Raw genomic sequence first — 10,899 nt, forward strand, 5'->3', positions numbered from 1 at the left:
GGTGAGGCAATCCTGAGATTAGCAACTGCTGGATGCATCTCCTCCCCTAGGGCTGGAGGGACAAGGGGAATAGGATGCCAGAACCATGGAAGGCTTGCCCACTGGGAGCTGGGGCCAAGACGCAAGTGCAACTACTGCTGGCGATGCCTTTTAAAGCAGAGAGAGGGAGAAATCCCCTGGCTTCTTCCTTCCTCCAACCCTCCAGGGCCACAAAGCAGTAGAAAACAGGAGAAGCCAATGGATGAGATGACAGAGTGCAGGGGTCAGAGCAGAGCAGGGGAAGGAGAATGGATCTGAGAGCATAGTGGCAAGTCACTGGCACTCGGGCTTGGGTGCTACACCTGTTTACCTCTGGGACTCTTTCCCAAGGTCAGATTCTGCAGGGGCAGCACACACTTTTTCTCTCTGAGCCTCAGAATTCCCTTTTTCTTTCCCTCTCGGCGCTTTTGCTTCCATTTCTCCTTTTATCTTCTTCTCTCCCATAATTCCCTTCCATCTCCTTTTCCTCTCTTACTTTTCTATCTCTGACTCTCCTTTTTCTCTTTGTGTTCCCATATACCTTCTCCTGACTTATCTTTTTCCCACTGAGTCTCTTCTCACCTCTGCTTGTCTTATTCCTTCCTGGGCAGGATGGCAGCCTTCTTCAGCATGACAGAGATGAGAGGTTCCCATGGTAGGTAGAATTTGGAAGTAACGTGTTTCCCTGAAAATGAGACCTAGCCAGGACATCAGCTCTAATGCGTCTTTTGGAGCAAAAATTAATATAAGACCTGGTCTTATATTTTATATTGTATTGTATTGTATTGTATTATGCCTGGTCTTATATTAAAATAAGACCGGGTCTTATATTAATTTTTGCTCCAAAAGACACATTAGAGCTGATGGTCCAGCTAGGTCTTATTTTCGGGGAAACATGGTATATTATTGCCCATCTGGACACTGTGCTAGATATTGCACATGTTATCTCATTTAGTTTTCCACTCGCATTTACTAGCTGGGCACCACTGACTATAACTTTGGTGGCTTTACTGTTGCCTGTCACAGAGAAGACTTTCCTAGTGCAGGTCACCCACAGCGCTGCTGACAGTTCTCCTACTTTTCCTATAAGTGTCTCCCTCCACATTTTCTTCATCCTATCCCACATGTTTTTCTTTCATTAGCACAGATATTTCTCCCAAATTCCAACCCCCTACAGTCTAATACATCTCCACCCTAAACCTCCAATGACTGAGAATGGCTATTTGGAGGAGGTGGCATTTCAGCTGGCTTTTGAAAAATGAGTAGGATTTTAATAAATGGAGATTGAGGAAGTACATTTTTGGTAGAACAGTGAATAATATGATCCAACTTGACTGAAGCACAAGAGATGGCTAGGAAGTAAGACCAGATTTCAGAAATTTGTTTTTAGATCCCAGGTCTCTAAGACAGACTACTCAAAAACACAGATTAACACTAACTCTATTTAAAGTAGAGATATAATTCATACAATTAGAATCATAACATTTTAAAGCCAGGAAGAAAGCTAGACATCGTCTGATTCAACTTGTCCGTTTTTAAGTGAGGGAACTGAAGCCTAAGAGGTTACCGGAGTAACATGGTGGTTAAACATGGACACTAGAGTTTGACTACCTATATTCAAATTCCTGCTTTGACAAATGTTAGGCTCTATGACCTTGAACTTATTTGTGTTTAAGTTTTCTTATCTATAAAATAGGGAAAATGATAGAATCCACCTTAATAGGTTGTTGTGAGAATCAATTTTTTTCCCCATGTAAAACATGTGGCATGGTACCTGGCGTATAGTCAGTCTCCAATAAATATAAGTGACTATTACTATGATCCCCTGTGCCTATTCAGGTAGTACTCAGGACCAGAGCCAGAAATAGTCCTCCAAAGTCTTTTAAGCCACAATTGAGTAATCTCCATTATTAGAAGTTATGTCTTAGGGTGCTTGTCGAATGCCTCCTGTGAAAATATGGTGCTCGTCTGGTCTGCTATTTAAAGAAGTTCTCAGTTACCCTTCTAGCTCCCATTCCTCTACGTTTCCTGCTCTACCACCAGCCTCAGCAATCCTGCTGTGCATACTTTGAAGTTCTAAGACAGGAGGGGGACGTGAAAAATGAGCAATGGACATATATTTCATAGTCAACATAGTTACAATTCTGATATAGTCAAATATTACTAATTTAAATTCAAAGGACCAAAAATGGTTGAATTAAAGACATTTGAAGTATCTGTCATTCCTCAGCCTACAGAGGATCAAACCTACCAGCTTAAATTTTGATAATTTCTTAGGGGAACTCACTGGGACCAAGAAAAGGCCATCCTCTAATTGAGCGTCCAATCCTTCAACAAACTTGTGATGGAAGAGAATCTTCTTTGTCCCTCCATCTTTCCTTTCTGAGTCCCTGGTCCCACTTTTCAAAACTTCGTGTAGTCTGCTCTGGGAACTATAAGCCTCTTGAGGCAATGAACCACAATTTACTTATCTTTTTATCTCTCAAACTCAGTATCTGGAGCAGAACAGGTGCCCACATGTTGTTGAACTGACTGATATGAGCAATGCCACACATACCAAAGGATCCTTCTCTCCTCCCCCTTCAAATCTTTGTCTCCTCAGTTGACTGTCTAGTTGTCAGTCAACTGAGGAGACAAAGATTTGAAGGGGGAGGAGAGAAGGATCCTTTAGCTCGTTGTCAGCCCGCTACACTAATTCACTGGAAAGCATGACAGCAGTTGAATGTAAAATAAATGTACATTTTACAATACAAGCTACATTTGAAAGGGCTTATTTTAATGGTGTGAATCCAGGCAGTATTTTAAGAAAGTCAGGAAGACATTTTGGGGGCAGCGGGACTGTCCTAACATCTTCACATCCCACCCCACAAACTGAAGTTTATCTCCTCTATCAATAAAGGCTGTTTGACTTTTATTGTTTCACATTTTTACTGTGGGGACAGAGCCAGGAGTGCAGTTTCCAGGCTCTCGGCCTCACATGCAAAGGTGCTGGCTCAGGTAGTAAATGGCCATCAACTGTGATTAGATGGCCATCAGCTGTGGCTAGTTGGCCATCAACTGTAACCAGTGAGCCATTGGCCACTAATATAACTGCTGTGGCTATGCTAGCAGAAAAATGGGGGCTAGCAAGAAGATGGTGGCTCAGCTAGCAAGCAGCGGAGTGTGGATTGCAGATTGCAGAGAAGCGGATTGCTAGCAAGTGACATTGTTTGGCAGAGACAAGTGGATGGCAATTTGCGGATAGTGTGGCTCCTTGCCTCCTGTGTCTCCAACCCAGCCACCAGCGAGAATGTAGTGGTGTGACTGCCCTATCCATGGCTCCGTCAGTGTTCCTTTTTGGCCTCACCATGTCCTGTGCTCTTATGTGGGGAGCGGGAGCTGAGACCCCGCAGGCCGCCCCACACTACACATGACGCAGCGAGCAGGATCTCCCGCATGACATTTACTTTAGATGTCTTAGATTAATTTGTAGATGGCCTCCATTCTATACGGCTGTGTTAATTATCCTGCCTACGTCATTTCTTAAAAGGCAAATCTTTAAATCTTAAAAAAGTCAACGCTTGTCCTAGCTTTCTCTTTTACTTCAAAGCAGACTGATGACGCAATAGTTTGATCCCTCACTGACTCTTGAATCCCTGAAATCTTCCTTCTATTTCCTCTATTTCATTTACATACTTCCTCTATGAAGCTGGGAGGAATCCAAAGGATTAATTCTAGACCAACTCCTCATTTTATAGAAGAAAAACCTGAAGCACAGAGATGTCAGTGGCAGAATCTCGAGCTCCCAAAGGACTCATCCCAGGCCCCTGCCCCTAAAGGTGAAGTCCTTGTTGCCAACTGTCCTTCTGATCTCTCTTTTTTTGCCTGTCACTACCATCTTTTTGGGCCTGTTAGGATTAAATGGTTGATCTTTGACTCTCTCTTCTCTTCAGGCCTCCTCTTCATTCCAAGGTGTCTTTCTCACTTGTCTTTCTAGTCTGAACTGGCCCACGGTTCAGGGCATTTTCTCTTTACAACTGTGTTACTACAATAGGTGGCTAATGGTTTCGTTGTCTCTCTCTCACCTCTTCCTCTTATAGCACGACCATCTTCATATAACTCAATTTTTTTACAGTTGTTATAAAATGGTGCCATTTCCCATACAAAATCAAATTCAACATGCATTTAGACTATCAATAAAATACTAATTTATTACTGTTAAGCCTTTCGAATTCTGAAACATATACCAGTAACTAGCTGTGTGACCTTGGGCAAACTATTTAACTTCTGTGAACCGCAATGTCCTCAGTCTGTTAATTGGTGTTGTTAGTATATGTGCCTAACTCACAGGACATTTGAGAATTAGAATAGTAAATGTAAAGTGATTGATAATAATAGTTGTAATAGCTAATATTTGTTGACCAGGCATTATTCTAAGCTCTTTGGACCTTGCATTGGACCAGGCATTATTCTAAGCTCTTTAAATGAATTATCTCATATTGATTCTACAACATAGATTCCACTGTTATTTCTAGATGAGACAACTGAGACCCAAAGGAGTTTAAAAACTTTCCCAAGATCAATAAGCCAAGAAGTGGCTGAGCCAGGATTCAAAACTGGGCAGTCAAACCTGGGCAAATTTATTTGTCACATACTGATACATGGAAAACACTTAATAAATGGTAGTTATTTTATTGTTGTTGTTTGTTATCAATATTATCACCTTAAAGAGAGGAGAAAATCTTTTCTCTGCTTTCCTTCCAAATTTCTTTCAGAAGTTGAACCTTAGCATAATTTTAAGAAGAGCTGGATAATACATGATAATCCAATCTGTTGGATACTACTTGTTTCTACTTCCCAAAGAGAAACTGAAAGATGGTTAGGGATTCTTGCACTGCTGGGGTCCTACAATCACCCTGGTCCTCCCCATCCCCACTCTGCCCTCCAATATGCTTGATAAAATGGGGATCACATATGCGATCTATGACCCAGGACTGGCCAAAAATGTCTTCTCTGATTGTGCTCATAGAATAGTTTCTTTACGGCTTTCTCATGGATGGGACCAGAACATTGTTTGTGCCTAGCTCTATTTGTGGGTCTGCCTCAGACATTTCTGCCTCAGAAGACAATTTAGGAAAGAGAATTTCCCCAGTAGCATCCCAGAAAATAATTCTTTTAGTCTCTAGCATTTCAATTCCTTCCCTTAGGGCATCTTTTGAACCATGATCATCAAATGGTCTGATTTAACTGATACATTCATTCCCTTTGATGATGCTAAAAGCAAAACAAAACCCCTCATTACTGATTTTGATGTCCCTTTCTAGGAGTTCTATGAATTATGCTTTGGCCCACTGTATTTCTGCATTGGACTTGACACACTATGCCTTCTCTGCTCCCTTGTTTTCCTGAGGTGTCTTTTGCCCCCTGAGCATCTGGTTGTTTATTTCTGAACATTTGGTCTTTTTGATTCATCAAGGCTTAAAAAGTGACTTTTGCCTTCCAATAATGAGATTTTCATAGATCCTCGAATCATAAAATGTTAAAGCCAGAAGGACTTTAACAGATAACAGAGGTCATTCGATTCCTTTTATAGTAAGGAACCAAGACCCAGAGAAGCCAAGTATCAGATGCAAAGCTACACAGCCTACGATGGGGCTAGAACCAGACCCAATATTTCTGCTTCATTTATTTCTTATGAGTTAGATTATGATCCTTGGAAATAATAATATGAGAGGTTCACAAGTATTTTTTCCCACAGTTTGTGTTTTCACATCAGTGATTTTCCTAATACATTTCCGGGCAGCTCAGAGGAATAATAATTCCATGATTGCAAAAATGCCACCATAAGAAGACATGAATTACAGAGCTGGGACTGTGTCTCTTAATGATCATCTTTCTTTTCCAGTGGTACCTTGTACAGTGCACACAGCAAATTCTCAACGATGATGATGATGATGATGATGATGATGATGATGGTGGTGATGATGATGATGGTGGTGGTGGTGGTTAATGATGACCAGGTCTCATATTTCTCTGTTCTCAGTTCTTTTCTACCACTTTGTTCTCAATAGTCCCAGCTATTTCTGGGTTTCAAGCCTTCTGAAAGCCTGGCTCATTTAGCTTAGAGTTCTTCATGAGGGTGATAGGTGGGTATTTGGTAGCTGCCTTCCACCGTGATGCAGGTGATAACTTCAAATGGTTAGAGACCTACCCCTAAGCACAGACACACATTCTAAAACTTTTCTAAACTTCAGGAAGTGTGCTCCTAAAATAATACCAGCTACTGCATAAAAGCATTGTCTGGTCAGGTAGTTTGCAAAATACCAGATAAAACAAAATTAAACAGTTTAGGGTTGATTAGTTTTGTTTTTACTGGAATTCATTGGATCTTTAAAATACTAATGTGAATCCTGAATTTCTAAGGGAGGGTGGTGAAATATGTAGGATTTCCCCAAATATATTTGACCATCAAATCGTTTATTCCTTAAACATCCTTCTCATGGGACTAGTGTAACATGGAGTAAACTTTGGGAAATGTTAAATACCCTTTGAGTTTCAATTAGAGTATACAGCACTCCATTTGTTCTAAAACCATCTATTTCAAATGTTAAGATACCTCTCCCTAGGGTTTGTTTTCTTAGATACAATGACTTAGCCTGTACCTCTTCTTCTCATTATTTATTTTTTCAGGACCTAGATGCTGTTATTTCTCAGCCTAAATTTCTCCAGAAAAAGAAATCATAGGTTGTTTGACCGATGTGAGCTACTCAATGCCCATAATTATTTCAACTATCCTGTTCTAATGTACTTGGCTTTTAAGGTGTGGGGTCAAAAAGTTAACGAACGGTAACTGTACTAATGACAACTAGCATTTTTCAGTGTGTACGGTAGGGCCGGTATTGTGCTAACTGCTTTACATCCCACTTGCCACACCCTATAAAGAGAGATGTTTCTATTTCCATTTCACACAAAAGGACACTGAAATGACCTTAAGTAACTGCCCAAGAAGGTCCCATTTAAGGCTGGGAAGCTGGGATTTGAACCTGATTGTGTTCAACTCTTAAGGGTTACCCGGCACTGCTCTTTCACTATTAGTTCTATTTTTTTAATGTAACTACTGCCTCCCCAACCAGAATCCTTTCAGGGTAGTGGCCACATGAGCCAGACCTGAGTCCAATCTTCTGTGCTTCACACAGCACCTGTCATGCTGTAGCCAGTATTCCTTTGAAAACAAAGATACAATAACTCATCTAAGCCAGTCAGCTACTAAATGATGAGCCCGGATTGGAAACCATCTCCCACACCACACGCATTACGCTTCATGGATTTCTCACTAGGACCATGCTCCGTACACCAAGGGAGCACTCCCTCCCCTTCTAGCCACACTCACGAGGCTTTGAGCGTCCCAAACAAAGAATTTTGTCTTCTCCAACACATTCATTCTGCCCTCTCCCAGAGAGCTGTTCTAGACCTAGTGAACTAAATCTATCCATAATGGCTGGAACCCTGGTCAGTAAGCAAGAAATCACTTTTCTTGGTGTGTATGAATTTTGTTCGCAGTGTTTGGACGATTTTCTCAACCCAAGCACTTTGCTTTTGAAAGCTGTATCAGATGTGGAAATCTTTCAACCCAAAATGAAAACATGAAGACTTCCCATGGGGGTGCTGGGCGGGGTTTGTCGTGCGCCCCCCACCTGCAGGACTGCACCATTGGCCCCGCTCGGTCTTGGCACCCCGGGGTAGCTGTCGAAGAGCCCCACCTGAGCAACTGAAATCCTTGCGGGCTGTTGCATAGTGGATGGCTGGATACCACCCGGCAAAGGCTTTAGCAACAGTATCTCTCCCCGTGACTGTGGCCTCTGTGGTAGGCAGGCCCCGCAGCTGCCCGCAAATCCCCCGTGGGTTTCCTCCAAATTTCATCATGTCAGATTCGAATGGCACTGCTGAGAACCCCCGCAAGAAGGCCAGGACATCTCCGTACCCAGGCTCTAAAGTGGAGTGAAGCCAGGTCTCCCACGAGAAAGTGAGTTGGCTGGTTGCGTGGCCAGACTACAAGCCTGTCGAGTACACTGCCAGCTCTGTCTTGGCCCAGCTCACGTGGGCAGACACCCTGGTAGGTGAAAGAAACTTCTGTTCCTTAACAAAAAGGATGGATGTGTTGAGAGAAGGAGCCAGAATGATTTGTAGGAAGATGAAAATGGTAGACCTAGAAATCCTGCAGGTCGGGCAGAGCTGGTTGGCTGAGGGCTTTGGGGGGCGTTGGGGTCCCAATCATGCTGCAGATCTCATCTTAACCAGGTGGGAAAAGGAGAGTAAGGAAAATAAAATTATCCACCCTGTTTCCGGGAAAAGCATCCTGCAATTTGTAGCCATCAAAAGGAAGGGCTGTGGAGAATGGGCCATCCCAGGCAGGATGGTGGATCCAGGAGAGAAGATCAGTGTCACACAGAAGAGAGAATTTGGTGAGGAGCCCTTGAACTCCTTACAGAAATCCAGAGCAGAAATACAGGAATCGGAGAAACAATTGCACATACTATTCAGCCAGGAACACTTTGTTGTCTATTAATGCGATGCGGATGAGCCTCAGAACATGGATAATGGGTGGAGAGAGACAGAGGAAGGTGAAGTAATGGATTATTGTGGGGACAAAGCCCCAAAGAGCAGTTTCCAGGCTCTCGGCCTCATATGGAGGGGTGCTGGCTCGGGTAGTAGATGGCCGTCAGCTGTGGCTGGTTGGCCATCAGCTATAACCATTGAGCCGTTGGCCACTAATATAACTGCTGTGGCTACGGAGGAGAGTAGAGGAGCAGAGTCGAGGAGAGTGGAGGAGAGTCGTCGGTCGGTTGGCAGAAAAGCGGAGAGCAGGTCGCACCTCCTGTGAACCCAGCCTCCCGTGAGACCATAGTGGTATGACTTCCCTACCTATGGCTCCGTGGGTGTTCCTTTTGGGCCTGGCCACATCCTGTGTTCTTATGTGGGGAGCGGGACCAGAGACCCCGCCAGACGCCCCCCACGACAATCATCTTCCTCTGGAAGCTGGCGATGATGTCAAGAAAGCAAAATGGGTGGACATTAATGATAAAATCAAGCTTTATGCCAGCTACTCTCAACTTATTCAACTTGTGGCTAAGAAACGAGGTGCCCACTGGAGTGAGAAAATGTACCCTGACTTCCATGGATGGCAGCTTGGAGTCTCATGTGAGCCCAAGGCCCTCAAATGAACGTGGGTGGATAAGAAGCCAAGAGCCCAGAACTCTCACTGAACAGGACAGGGAGGGTCACTTCTTCTGGTGATTGTTTCTAAAACTATTCACAGTATGAAGGCTTTGCATCAGGGAATAATACCAAGTATGTCAAAAAATACAAGTGGGCACTTTGGTCAATGTTGCTCAAACAGTAGTTCGCCATAATCAGAAGTGTCTGGATGCTGATGGTAACCACTTTGAGCACCTCTTGTAATTGCAGAAGTCAAACGTGACTTATATTCATCTTGTGTTATCAGCATATATTGAACGATGCAATCTGAATACAGTTTTTTCCTTTCTTAAATGTGTATACATTTTTTGTCACCCTCTATATCAGACAAATATGGGGGAATCACAAACTTTTTGGCTTTCCAACTGGAAGAAGAGGAATATAGTCGCCTGTTGTATATGTTGTATACAAGACTTTAACCAAATTATGCAACTAATGCTCTTTGAAGAACTATGGATAAAGCAACGATAACTTCTTACCAACCACTACTTTTCAGCCAGCTTGCATTTGTCAGTTCTTTCTTATAATGTGTTAAATTATGAGCTAGTCTAATGTATAATCTGATTTTTTGGATAACATTTGTTTTTCAAATTTAGCTTTATGTGGTCTTGTATTTGTTGCTTTCAAGTATGGAAACTCTCTGATTATACTTGTTTTTAGAACCTTCAGTTTTATGGGAAAAGTTCCATCTCTATTTTAGTCTGTGAGAATCAAGTACTCATGAACCAGAAAGAAAAAATGCAGTGACAAAATGAGCTGAATATCCAGTCCTCTGGTTATCAGAACTGTTTCTGTCTGAACAGAATAGACTAAGCTAAAGACATATGTTGCATTTCAGAAGATGAGACCTTCATTTCAGAAGATCCTAAAAATGCGAAATCTGTCATGAGGAAGTCTTTATCAGGAGATGTATGTAATCTCAGCCTAATAAAAATACAATTCACACCTACCTTTTCTTCCTTAAACAGACACACACACACACACACACACACACACACACACACACACACACCACAGACACCGTAATCATTGCAAATCCCTGAAATAACGAAGGTTTAGGTTTAGTGTCTCAAATTTAACATATCCAAAACAGAATTCTTGATTTTTTTCCCCCAAGAAAACTGTTCTTGTATCTCTCTTCCCTGGTAATTGGCATCCAAATCCACCCAAGTTGCACAAGAAATTAAGGTATTAGCCTAGATTCCTTGCTTTCCCTCAACTCCTACATCCAATCTACCTACAAAATTCAGTCAACTTGACCTCCAACGAAACAGATCCAGAATCACTCACTGCTTTCCACCTCGACTGACCACCCTACTCAAACCACCATCCCTCCTTCTATAGACTATTGCCTCCTAGCAGGCCTCCTGCCTTCGATTCTTGTCTTCCTGGAGGTTATTTTCCACAAAAACATGACATGACATTTTCCACCCCTCTTAAAACCATCCAATGGTTCCCTTTTTTACATAGAATAGAACACAAACTCCTTACCCAGGCCTACCTATTCTGGATGATGCCTATGCTTTAGTCTGACCTGGTCACATTCCACCCTGAGCTAGTCTAGACTTTCTCTTCCCGGCATACTTCATATTTGCTTCTCCCCCAGGGTGTTTGCTTTACTTTTCCCCGTCTAGAATGTCCTTCCCT

General features: G+C 42.6%; 1 pseudogene; it reads left to right on the plus strand.

Annotated features, from left to right (window-relative positions):
• Positions 1-4,996: 4,996 nt before the first annotated feature.
• Positions 4,997-10,305, plus strand: LOC109450827 (ADP-ribose pyrophosphatase-like; annotated as a pseudogene).
• The last annotated feature ends 594 nt before the right edge of the window (positions 10,306-10,899 follow it).

Source organism: Rhinolophus sinicus, chromosome 15, assembly GCF_057876585.1.
Source record: "Rhinolophus sinicus isolate RSI-liver-muscle chromosome 15, RSI-T2T, whole genome shotgun sequence".
Taxonomy (NCBI): domain Eukaryota; kingdom Metazoa; phylum Chordata; class Mammalia; order Chiroptera; family Rhinolophidae; genus Rhinolophus; species Rhinolophus sinicus.